General features: G+C 47.0%; 1 protein-coding gene across 1 annotated transcript in view; it reads left to right on the top strand.

Moving 5' to 3' along the window:
- The first annotated feature begins 1,150 nt into the window (after positions 1 to 1,150).
- EEF1A2 (eukaryotic translation elongation factor 1 alpha 2) overlaps positions 1,151 to 13,161 on the top strand; it is a 48,264-nt gene continuing 36,253 nt past the window's right edge. The window contains exon 1 of the mRNA XM_069243205.1: positions 1,151 to 1,278. The gene's annotated coding sequence lies outside the window, so the exon portion shown is untranslated. The remainder of the gene's footprint in view (positions 1,279 to 13,161) is intronic.

Below are 13,161 nucleotides of genomic sequence, written 5' to 3'. Positions count from 1 at the left end.
TTTCACATACCTAACCGGACTTTTCTTGCCACATAAACTGAAAATAAAAAGTAAAACAGTTTCACATAACCTAGCCGATGGCCGCCATGAGCACAAAGCAGACACATGAAAGTAATCAGAAGTTACCTTGCAGTGAAATGGCAAAAGTGCAATTATCAATGTAACTGGCAAAAGTGCAATTATCCATGTAACCGCAAAAGTGCAATTATCCAGGTAACCACAAAAGTGCAAATATCCATGTAACAGGGTTGATATGTTTCAAAGCGCTTGACTACTGCCCAGCGGGATCGCGCTGCCTACTAAATAAAGAGAAAAGGTAGTCCAGAAACCATACCGAAAACATGGACCCTCGTATGTTTTCAGTAGTTGGCCAGTGCGCTCACAGCTGGCTAAGCACCGAAAAAGGCATGAACTATGCATGCCTTTCACTAATTAAATCACGTGAATTTTAGAAGGCAAGCCCATGAACCAACCAAACTGATGGGCGTGACATGGGCGTGGTTAAAATCCCACAGAGACATTACACCAGGGACAGACCGCTTTGCGCTTGACCCCAAAAAGAAACAACCTTGTCATTTTGAAGGCCCGTGGATGTGTGTTGTACATGCCTACAGAATGATACAGACATATTTGTTCCACGTTAACTGCCCTGCACCGATGATGTATAGTCCAGTGGTGTAACAAAAGCCCCCGTGGTAGGGGGGGCGTGCTCCAGGGCGCCCCCTCAACAAAGTACACTGTGCAAAGGCGGCAGGCCCCTGACTGAGTCCAGGTGGGGGGGCCTACAGGGGGGGCTTAGGTTTCGTGACGCCACTGGTGTAGTGTAGCTAAAAAACATTAGCAAAGTCAGTAAGTCACAAAGGCAGAATGTATTGGCTTGGCCATTACTTGTTTACGTTTCATTTTTCCTTCCTCCAGCCCTCTTCACGCGCGCACTGTTACCTTCAGCCTCTTCTCTCCTTCCCGCGCCCTCTCTCTACGCTCCCGTGTTTTATGTCACGTTTCTACTACCCCCATTCACTCACTCCTCTCTTCCCACCTCCTCCAGTCCTGCCTGCTCTTCTCTGTCACTCCTCTGTGCACCCCTGCCCTCCCTCACGACTCCCCCCCCTCCTCTTGGTACCGCAATGCTGTAATGCAGGGCAGGCTGGATGGATGGAGGGAGGGAGGGTGAGGAGAGGGAGGTGTCTGCATTGCGCCGGAGCGGGCCCCCCCTGGCAGGGACATAAAGCGTCAGTTTCGGAGCTGCCGCCCCTGCTGTCTGCAGCCCTGCTCCAGGTGAGAGCTCAGCGGGAAAGGCGGGGGTCTGCGGGAGGGGTGGGGGAGTGGACGTGGGGGAAGGTACTGATCCCGGGACCCCAGAGGTGATGCCAGGGTGGCGGGGCAAAGGTGACCCTGGGAAGGGGGTGGAAAGGGACTCGGGTGAGGGAGGGGGTGTGGTGGGATGGGGGACCTCTGAGGAGAGAGGGGGTAAGCACCCCCAGGGAATATTGGACAGGTGACAGTGCGGGAGAGGAGGGGGAGGCTGGGAGACCCCCTAGGAGTGGGGAGTGTTGATGACAGTGGGAGTGAGGGATGGAGAGTGGGGCGATGAAGGTAGACTAATTAAAACTGAAAAGTGTTGGGGTCAAGCATATATGGACATGCATGGGGCCAGGTGGGGAACGAGACACCTGCCCTAGTAAGGATGTTCTCTAAGTATGCTTTCAAAAAGTACGACTTTTTCGTCACAGTAACTGGCATGATGCCTGGCATAGGGCATGGGGGCTGATGGGGAGGCACCCAGGTGCCTCCTCCCCCTAACTGTACACAGAAAAAAGTAAACATGGCTGCATGAGGGTGGGCGACTTGCTGACGCAGTTTCACTCTGGCTGCCACCTGGATTTAACGGTGCGGCGTGTGAGCCCGGTACTAGTAGCGGCAGCGCACACTTATATCAATCACCCACCCTCCACCCCTTCACCCGACCCCCTCTCCTCGTTACCTAGCGTGCCCCTGGAGCGGGTGAAAGGTGTGACGGGCGGAGTGACCCCCTGCAAAACTGCCCGCTCAGCGAGATGGCACACTTCTAGACCCCCCTCTTGCCCCTCCCATCGTCTGCTTTGCCTCATTCCCCCTCCCCTCCCCCCCCCCCACACACACACACAAAACGCCGTTCTACCCGAAAGCGGGATATTGATGTCTGCAAATAGATGGTAAAGACCCGTGGTGGGCACAGGCTGTGCCCATGGGGGCCACCAGTGAGTTAGCAGCTTTCTCATAGCAACCCAGGGGAGCTGAAACTGGCAGCAGCTGCAGTTGTTTTGAGCACAGTACAAGCTCCACCCACTCTCCTGGGCACTGCCAGCACTCTCCTCTTCTCCGGGCACTAAGGGCGCCCAAGAATATTGCCACTTGAATTACAGGGCCATGCGACAGGGAGGGAGTTATTATAAATGGTGGTACACTCTAGCCATGGCTATGCCCCCCCCCCCCCAACATCTCCCGCCTTACCCCACAAGTGCCCCCAGCTGACAGCTCTGATAAGGTCGGCCTGATAACGTAGGTTGGCAGCAGCTGCTGTTGACAACAGTGCCATCCTCCCTGGGCACAGCAGCCTGGCGAGGGTGATGCAGGAGTTAAGCCGAGGGACATCAGTGCACATTTTGATAAGTGAGTGAGCTCAGGTGCGTGTGGCGGTAAACAACCACTCCGCCCCCCCCACCTCTCCTCCGCCCCCATCGGTGCTTGTGGTATGGCCCGTTTGGGAGGAGAGAGGGGTAGACAAACTTGTCCGCAATAATTGGCTGAAACATAAGTAGACGGGGGTAAGTAGACGAGGGACCAGGGTTTCAGAAGATACTGAGTTGGATCGGTGAGGAGTTGTACTTCACTCACCCCACCTCCCCTTAGCAGCCCCCTCATCTTCAGATGCCCTCAAAATCGCCCCGTTTCCGCACTTTTTTTCTCTTCAAACATATAAAAATAAACCGCCTTTCGATGACTCAGCACTTCTGTGCAGGCTGCCAGATTGGGGCGAGGGGGTCCCCACATTACCCTTCCAAAATGTCCATTTTCAACTTTAGTAGACGAGCACCTCGCTCACCCCAGACTTTCCACCTCCTACTGGAACTAATCCCTCACTGCAGTAGGAATCTCTCAAGACTAGTGTGGGAGTCTATCAGTGGTGTAACGCAAAATGAGGCCCCACCCCCTGCAGAATGTGAAGAGGGGCTCCTGAGTCCCCAATATCTCATAGTTTTTCATTGGCCTTGGGCTGAACTGGGGCTCAGTGAAGGGTTGCGCTGACCCTGAAGTATTGCCCCCAACCCCGAGCTGCGGGGGCTGCAGGCTCCTCTGTTACACCCATGGGTTTTATTTAACTGGGTCTCAAGCCCAACGTATTTCAATTAACTCTGATTATGTCTGACTGAAGAGAATTTGCCTTGAAGTATTGACTAACGCTGTCCTTACATGCACTGGGGCCTTGTGCTGCACTTTTAAGTACAAATAATCAATGGACACATGAATCTAAAACTTCAGTTTGAAGCCCATGAACGTCAGTCATTTCATGTTTATTCTGCATTTCAATTAATGATTATAATTACTTCTTCACAATACACAATAATAAAAGGATTATTTTTCTGAGCCAACACGTTTTGTCCATTGAAATGATAGTTCTTCCTCAGGCAAACAGTAAGGGCCGTATTTATACTTTTTGGCGCACAACTGCGCCAACGAAGTTGTGCGTCAAAAAATTTAACGCCGGCTAACGCCATTCCAAAGCACCATGCGGGCGCCTTATTTATGGAATGACGTTAGCCGGCGGAGCTGCCTAGTGTGCATCAAAAAAAATTACTTACACCAGGCAGCGCCGGCGTAGGGGAAAATGGAGCTTGGGCGTCAAAAAAAGGGGCAAGTCGGTCTGAGGCAAAAAATCTGCCTCAACCCGAGTTGCGCCATTTTTTTTTGACCACCCTCCATTGACATGACTCCTGTCTTAGCAAAGACAGAAGTCATGCCCCCTTGCCCAATGGCCATGCCCAGGGGACTTATGTCCCCTGGGCATGGTCATTGGGCATAGTGGCATGTAGGGGGACACAAATCAGGCCCCCCTATGCCACACAAAAAAACAAAATACTTACCTGAACTTACCTTAAGTTCCCTGGGATGGGTCCCTCCATCCTTGGATGTCCTCCTGGGGTGGGCAAGGGTGGCAGGGGTGTCCCTGGGGGCATGGGAGGGCACCTCTGGGCTCCTTCCGAGCCCACAGGTCCCTTAACGCCTGGAGTGTAAATACGCCCCGTGCCTCGGAGTCATTTTTTAGAAGGGAACGCCTACCTTGCAAATCATTAACGCAAGGAAGGTGTCCACGCTAAAAAATGACGCAAACTCCAAGATCTTTGGCGCTAGACGGGTCTAACGCCAAAGTATAAATATGGAGTTAGTTTTGCGTCGGATTTGCGTAAAAAAAAACGACGCAAATCCGGCGCAAACAGAGTATAAATATGCCCCTAAGTTTCTAAAAGGACTGCAATTAATAATGCCAATTTGGTTGTGGTTTGTTTGCTTGATCAATGTCTTGCAAAAATAACAGAGGTTTCCTGTTGGTTCGATGCGTCAACATGCGATTAGCATGCGTCGATCACGAATGTATGCGGTACACCATTCCGCCACTCTGCCTGGTGTGTCTGAACCATTACTTAGCCAGAAGGCCCACAATACCTAAATACCACTGGACCAACTAGAAAAAGACTGTTTTTTTCACTGCCTTGATACTCTCACATGTGACAAGCAGCGCTCTACAAATCCGCCTTATATTATAAGACAGCGGTTCACAACCTGTGGTCCGGGGACCTCTGGGGGTCCGCGAAGCCTTCTCAGGGGGTCCACGACTGCTTAGAAAATTAACCAATATTAACAGATTAGGCCCCCGGCTTTCAGTAATGACTAAGTGGGGAGTCCCCGGATTCCAATAATGATTCAGTGGGGGTCCCCCGGTTTCTAGTAATGATAAAATTGGGGTCCACAGAAGTCAAAAGGTTGGGAACCACTGTTATAAGATATTAATTAAATAAACAAAGCATAACCAAATGGACATTATAGTTTGGATTTAATACCCTGCCGATTTCAAAACTTACTGTTTGCTTTGAAGAAGTTCTATCATTTCAATGGACGAAACACATTGGCTGACCCCAAAATTATCTTGTTTATTCTGTGGACCTAATTTGAATATATAATTAAGAACTGAGAGGAAACAATGATGAAACGACTCTGACATTTATAACCTTCAGGCAAAAATGCTGCATTCATGCATGCATTGAATTTTAGTAATTGACTGCAGCCCATTGTGTTAATTGAATGTGTTCACGTCCCTGAACTTTTGTTAAGTAATAATGTGAGAATCCTTTGCACCTGATTCCTCGGAGGAGGCTTGGAAGCAACACAGTATTTGAGTGGGACAATATAAATGTACTGGGATTATTGCTACAGCTGCTGTTTCTAACATCGGCATTTAATACTCGTTATGTTCTTTAAGTTGTGCGTAGTGCTTGCAAAGCGCTTTATGTTGAGGCAGTTTCATGGCGCACTAGGAAGGGGGGAATGTGGCACCCATTTACCCACTTGCTATTTTCTGCCTTGCTGTAATCTTATATACTCTAGCTGGCATAATCTATGCCTTTGGTTTTATGTTATGATTATGACATATTTACCGATTTACCGATACCAAATTAATTGGTATTGGTGAAACATAAGCGCTTAGAAGCCCATCAAGCCCAAATCTCGCAAGTGCAGTATCTAAGAATAAAAAGAGAGCTAATAGTTGTTCCGTGGTTTTACTGGCTTCTTTTGAAGAAGGCATGCGCTTGAATACCCCGGGATTTAAGGCACTATACACTGTCTGAAATGTGTCCTGGGTAGATCAGTTGGGTGAGGCCCCTGCTGCAGACCTTCATTTGTCCCAGGTTGTCACAGATGCCAACGTCGACTGGGGTTCCCCTTCTGATGCAACCGGAAAGGGTTGAAATGATCTTTGTACTTTTACCCAGGCATTGTCGAGACACCCACATGGGTTTCAGTTAAGCACGGGCAAAACAAAAAGACAATATTATTGGCATTATTTCATAACGCTTTCGTCATCATTATTTATTCAGTGGTATGCGCATTACTTCTAAATGTATTGTTGTAATCATTTGTATGGGGGGCGGTGGGCTTACCTTTTTGGGGTCCTTATTGGCTGCAATGGCCTGGCACGGTGCCCGCAGACATGGAGGGCACAGATCGAGTTAACGCCCCCTCCTGCCACAGCGCAGTGCCCGCCAGGCTGCGTGACACAGCAACATGATGTGGTAGTGAGGGTGGTGGGGGCGCAGGGCACGTCGCGTTCCTCTTGGGGGGGAGGGAGGGTCCGTAGTGTGGACAGATGGGCACATGGGGCGCAGGTAGGCTGGGGGCACCTTGCTGTACATATTTTTCCGTCGACGTCATGTGTTGTTATTCTGTTGTGGCACGTGATGCCGAGGATGCCGAGCTCGCGATGGATTGTATTTCTTCCAACATTCCCCTCGCATACCCCCACCGCAGTCCTGGTAATGCATATGTGGAAGACAGATAGGGGGACAGAGAGGGAGGGGAAGAGGGTGGCTTTATGACTGAATTAGAAAGATGATCCGGGGAGAAAGTGAGAAGGTGACTCAGTGAGAAGCATCTTGGGAGTAACGTCACCAGACTGCCCCTGGGATAGTTACCTGTTCCCAAATTATGTACATTGCATTACTAGTCTGCTGTGTGCTTTATAAGTACAAATCCAGCACCTTCCAGTGGGAGTGTGTGTGTATGAGGTGGTTGGGGGGGGGGGGGGGGTCGCTGCGGTGTATGGGAAGCGTCACAGGATTCTGCTGCAACGTGACGACATTCTGTTTCTGTACTTCTACCTTCTTTCCTGTATGAAGGTGTAGTGCAGACCAGGCACCGTGCTTTGTCAAGTAACAAGTTTACCTAGATGGACTCTAGCGCCTTGTAGACCCCTGTTGGCGCCTCTCTCTGGTTACAGGCCCAGGAAAGCAGCCCACACCTAGCAGGGCGCAGTCATTAGCCCAACCGTGCAACGACACCCTATCTAGGGCCACTGGATTATGCGGCAATGAAAGTCCAAATTTTGCAACAGGTTTCACTAAATTATGTGGAAAGACAGGCAAAACATGCGACCTACTGCTCCACATTTTGTGATAGCTTTACTTCATAAATGTTAACCCAGTGCAATGGTTTCACCGGATTAGTACCAGTTTAGCATCCAAATATAATAATAAGCAACTGAAGGATGACCAGTCAATCTTTGCCTAGGGACTTTCACTGCATGGGAGCACAGTTCTCTTTGATTTTAGTAACTATTGATCCTTTTGAGGTAGAAGCAATTTTTTTGTTGAAATCCGCAGACTATGCAGCAGATGATGGATTATGTGGCAAATGTGGCCAATCCAAATTTTTGCGGAAAATGACTCATCCGCAGAATTGCTTAGTTCCAGTGACCCTGCCATTGGCCCACGAGAGGAGTGCATCTTCTGCATCCTCGTCCTTTCTTTGGCTTCTCCGCTGAAGTTACTTGTACCAATCCTGAGATGACAAGACCTGTGCCCGGGAAGAATGATGGAAAATACAGACCTGTATAGATACTTCAGCAGGTTTATTCGCTGCCGCAGACACATATGCACCCCTGCATCCTGTATCCTGACAAAAGCTGGCTCAACCGTTGTCCAAAATTGAATATTTTAGTCGTTTTAAACTGAGTGGTAGAAAGACCATTTACATTATCTCGGGGATCCATTTGAGATGCATGAGAGTTTATGTAAAGAAAAAAACACAAATGAAGACACGTTTTCAGTAAATAAACTGCACAGCTCTCCTCTTACTTGAACTACACAACTTGCAAGGGACCTGTCACTCTCAGAAGCTTAGACATCCCTAGAGCAGTAGGTGCAGTTGCACCGGGCCCACGAGCGTAAGGATCCCATTATTCAACAATTAGAGGTTGTTTGTAACTACCGAAAAGAATACTGGAAGGGTTGAGGGGTGAGAATGTGTTCGCATTAGGGCCCAGTGCGCGTCTGCTACTTCACTGGTCATTTTAATTATTACAAAATCATTGTTCTCAGAACACATCTGTTGCCATGACTACTCAACTCCATCGGCCTTGGAAGGAGACAAGCCTCTTCAAGTGGCACCCCAGTATCCCTTTAGGGCAGCCTACCCTTAGGACATCTCGGCGATGGCTTAAGTCTGGGGAGGGAGTCGACCATAGTTGTCAATTTCCCAAATCTTGAGGAAGATGTTATTAGTCCGTGAAACCGAAGGAAGAAGCAAACCGCATGCCCTTTAGGCAGCAGATCATCACCTAGACTGTGCCTTGAGATTGGGCCTTCCTTTGAGAAAATATTTTCTAAGCTGCACTTGAGTCCAATTTGTTGAACTAAAGTCAACCACGAACTTAAACCCCAAAAGTCGGCCTCAAGTTAGATGTAGGGTAGCCCAGTGACAATGCGCCATCTTGTCACCTGTGGATACATTTGATATCAAGATCATCCAAAGAAATAAAAATGGGATGTAATACATAATATAACATGGCATGGGGAATAAGGGCGATATGCCATAAATCAGGTTCTCAGAGAGTGATTTATGTTTGTTTCTGATTCTGATGGTTTTAGCCATTTCACTGAAGAGGGGTCTGTGTCCAGAAACGCGTAGGGATTTTTTAAAAAGTGTACCGTTAATTGAATCCATGCATAATACAAGTGTGGAATTGACGTGTTTTGGAATAGTGAATTATTTTGGCGAAAAACTATTAAATAGGACTTGAAGTTGTTCATGCAGGACTAGTATACCCTTATACACGGCGAAGAGATCACCTCTGATCCATTTGCTTGGTTTTTCAATCTGGTAATCCCACCCAAAACCAAAGTTTCTTTGGCTTCCTGCATTAGTTTCTCAGTGGTGGAAGGTTGGGCTCTGATGGCGACCGCTTCCATCATATCTCTGAACTCGCCCATGAAGCCTTGCCCCGGCAGTTCCATCGCACACAGTCTACCACTGTCCTACTCTAGGGCCTTCCTGACTGCAGTCCACAGGAGAGATGGTGGATGTATGGAACAATTCTAAGAGAGAGATAGAAGGAACAGCAATCAGTTGAGGTCGCGGATGTGTGGGACAGCCTCCAGTAATGTTGGTGGATGAAAGGACAGTCACCAGGAGAGCTAATGAATGTAAAGCAATAGACTCCAGAACAGGATCTGGATTCATGGCACAGTCCCAAAGGAGATAGCGAATAGTCAACTGCAGAGGTGGTGGATGCAGGAGACACCCTGCAGCAGAAGCGTTGGGTGCATGGAACAGTCCCCAGGAGAAATGGAGGTTACATGGAAAAGTCCCAATAAAGGTGGCGGATGCATGTAAGGATCCTTATAGGAGCTGATAGATACAAGGTACAGTTTGCAACAAAGCTTTGAACGGTCCCAACAGAGCTGATGCATGCATGGAACAGTTCCCAGAAGTTTGTGAGGGATGCATGGTACAGTTTGTACCAGAGGGCTGGAACTGTCCCAGCAGAGCTGCTGGAGGCATGGATCCTCCAACCACTCTTCACCCCCTCTCGATTTCCATGGCAGAAGTGGTGGATGCGTGGAACATTCCTCTACAGTTGTGATAGCTACATTGTGCAATCGCGAGCAGAGATGGTCCCTTCATTAAAGAGATATCAGCAAAAGAGTGGGCTATATGGGACAGCCCTCAGAAGAGGCGATTGATGCACCGAACAGTGTCACATGGTCTTAACATTTAACCAGAGTAGTAGTTGAGAAGGAGTATTTTGTAATTGCTTCAGTTATTGCCTAAAGTTTCAGACCTCTAAGGTAAAGACTACTGCCATTGGCTGACCAGAGAGAACAAAAATGCCATAATTGAATGAACCACATAGAAGAATGTCTGGTAAGAGAAAACATTCCAAGAAGCCCAAAAGAAGAATCTTGTTGCAACTCCCAAAGTCAGTCCAGTGGCCCGTTTTAAGTTGGCATCAAACAGAATGTTCAGGGTTGTGGTAACTGATACAGGAGTTGTACACATTGCTAATACCTTAAGACAGATGTCCTGCTAAGCCCATGGTGAAGCTCCAGCTGCCCATGTCTCAGTCTTGCTTGGGTTCATTTTAAGCTTCTTCAGATACATCGATTGATCGAAAGGTTTGAAGGAATTTATCAGACAAACAATGGAATCTGCAATGCTCGTAAACTGTACTTAAGTATCTTCAACTTGGCCATAGCATCTCAGCCTGATTGATCTGAAAAGTTTAGTTAAGGGAAGTAAAAAACATTAAAATGTATGAAAATATAACATTCGCACTTTCAGGACACCGTTGGGTGGAAGTGGAGTCTGGAAATGGTGCAAGGTAGTATTGAAGAATGTTTCATGCCTCAGTCGGCTTGATTAGTGATGATGGACTGCCAATGGTGTCAAATGAGTCTGGCAAGATCAAAATGACAAAAGTCCAACACTACCTCTTTACCTGAAAGCACAGGTCATCAAACATGCACAAGACTCCCTAGTGAGTTCGCCATGAATGTTGGAACCTTGCTTGCACTGAGACCAGAAGGAAGTTCGACTCAATGAAGTATTGCCGTGGTCAATGAGAGCCCGGTATGGAAGTGTAAATGAGAAGCACCCTTTAGCGCGGTAGGGCAGCTGGCCAAGATGATGCCCCGGCAGACTTATTTTTGACTGACATAGATGTCTGGTCTAGATACATCCTTATTCTATCTGATGAAATGGGAGGGTGGAGGGCTCCAAAACCTGACTTGTGGAAAGGTGCTGTTGTTGTACCTATCCATAAAAAGGGTGATTGATCTTTGCCCAGTAATTATAGACCTACCAGTTTATTAGACTGTGTGCAAAAAATCTTCTGCCACTGCTTTCTGGGGAAGATCCAGGATTGGATATCTGACCCTGACATTCTCAGCCCTCTGCAAGCTGGGTTTTGTACAAAAACGTCCACTATTGACCACGTCTTTAGATTCCTGCTCTTATACTGGAAAACTGTCTTAATTGGCAAAGGAAATCTTTATGTTGCTTTTGTGGATCTAAAATCTGCATTTGATTTAGTCCCTTGCAACAAGTTGGGGGAAGTCCTTTTTGACTTGGCAATGCCTCCCCACCTCTTTCCTTACCAATATGTCTCGATGAGGATACCTATGCTCGCGTCAGGTGGGGGAACAGGGGCAGCTTACTCAAGAAATCCCAGTTCAAAGGTGAGTATGACAGGGATGCGTCCTTGCTCCAACTTTATTTTCATTGTATATTAGTGACATTGTCCCCTTTTTTTAACTATGGTGGAGGCAGATGCACCATGTATAGGTGCACGTGAAGTTCCCGTATTGTTGTTTGCAGATGATACTCTCTTAATCTCCAAGACCCCCAGTGGTTTACAGAAACTCTTAAATCAATTTGACGAGTTCTGTCTCTCTCGGGGACTGCAGATCAATACCTCTGAAACTAAACTGATGACGTTCAACCCCCACAAACCATACAAAGGTACAGTAGTTCTTGGAGGCACGCCATTTGAAAAGGTGAAATCTTTTTGTTACCTTGGCTTAACAATATCTGAAAATTTGTCTTGGAAATCCCATATCGCCAAGGTGGCATTGAAGCAAAAACAGTACACTGGGGTTTTAGTCAGGGACTTTAGCACCTCATATACCAAACCAATCTGCCCGGCACTTCAGATCTATGAGACTAAGGTTGTTAGTTCCACTTTGTATGGTGCGGGGCTAGTGGGCTATGTCAAAGCTCAAGAAATATCTGCAGTCGAAAATACCCTTTTAAGGAAACTTGTTTCTCTACCATCAAGTAACCCTCTTTTTCCTCTTTTAAGGGACCTGGGCACAAGGGAATAGGCCCTAAAGCTCGTTTACATCCTCTCCTGTTTTGGAGACGGCTCTGAAGTACTCCGGAGCTTGCCTCATATACCGAAGCCCTCCAAGGGCTGATTGCTCCCTTAGTGTCACCTGGCTTAGATATGTCAAGACTTCACTCTATTCGCTTGGATGGTGCAAGCTTTGGGACTGCCCAACTACTGCTGCCTTTCCCTTGAAGCTTGATTTGAAAAATAAGTATTGGAAGATGGTGGATTCTGAAGAATTTTTTATTTTATTGATCTGAAGGATTCACGTAGCTATGAGGCATTTTGGGATATAATTACGACCCCCAAGGACAGGAAGCTGTACTTCTAATTCCTTGTAGGAACCCTACTAAGATCATTCACTAGCAGTTGGTCATCTCACCAAAGTACGGTCTGCCTAGCTTGTAACGCCCCTATCGAAAATTTGCCCCATGTATGTTTTGTCTGCCCGCCTATGTAATCCCTCGCAGAAAGTGGTTTGCACCTGCCAGCAGGCAGCTGGGTGTCTGTAGGTCTGCCACAGCTCTACAAATTCTTAAATCAAATACGGGCCATGTTTTATTTATTGCTGTAGCTATTGCATTTTGCACAGATTTATAACTTTTAAAATCTCTTATGTACATTTTCTTTTTATGTATATGGTGCCAAAGTACTCTGTGTGCAGTTTTATGTTTAAGTTCTGGGCCCAGTAGTATTTATTATAGTATGTATTGATTTTATCTTTGTTTTAACTTACTTTTTAATGTATATGAAATGTGATGGTTCTCTTCATGTAGGTTTTGTGCTTTTATGGTACTAGTTACCAAAATAAAGCTTACTTGAATGAATGTAAATGAGAAGGGCAGTATGCCTGGAGCAAGTCTCAGCAAGGTATGTTTCAAAGTAGGTTGTGGCTTAAAGCCAGTCTTTTGCAAAACAATCTATGAGAAAAAACAAAGCTTCTGTTTACAGTAGATTATCCACCAGTGGATGTCTGGGTACATGCCCATGGTAAATAGTTGTAATACAGTGCTACAGACACAGTCTGTGTATCACGGATGCTTTTAAGGTGTGTATTATTTTTTTCAGGACATTGGTGAAAATTATGAGGCATTGCAGATTCTTGAATATTGTAGATTGTAGGGGTGGCCCACTTACAGGTGGTTCAACTCACAGTGGAGTTGTAGACATGGCTCTAAGGTTGTATGCCATTGTGCTCTTGTCAGGAATGTGTGTGGTGTATTTTACCACACTATGCATAT

Source organism: Pleurodeles waltl, chromosome 7 (genome assembly GCF_031143425.1).
Source record: "Pleurodeles waltl isolate 20211129_DDA chromosome 7, aPleWal1.hap1.20221129, whole genome shotgun sequence".
Taxonomy (NCBI): domain Eukaryota; kingdom Metazoa; phylum Chordata; class Amphibia; order Caudata; family Salamandridae; genus Pleurodeles; species Pleurodeles waltl.
Note: the sequence above shows the minus strand (reverse complement) of the source record. Positions and strands in the feature narration are given on the sequence as shown.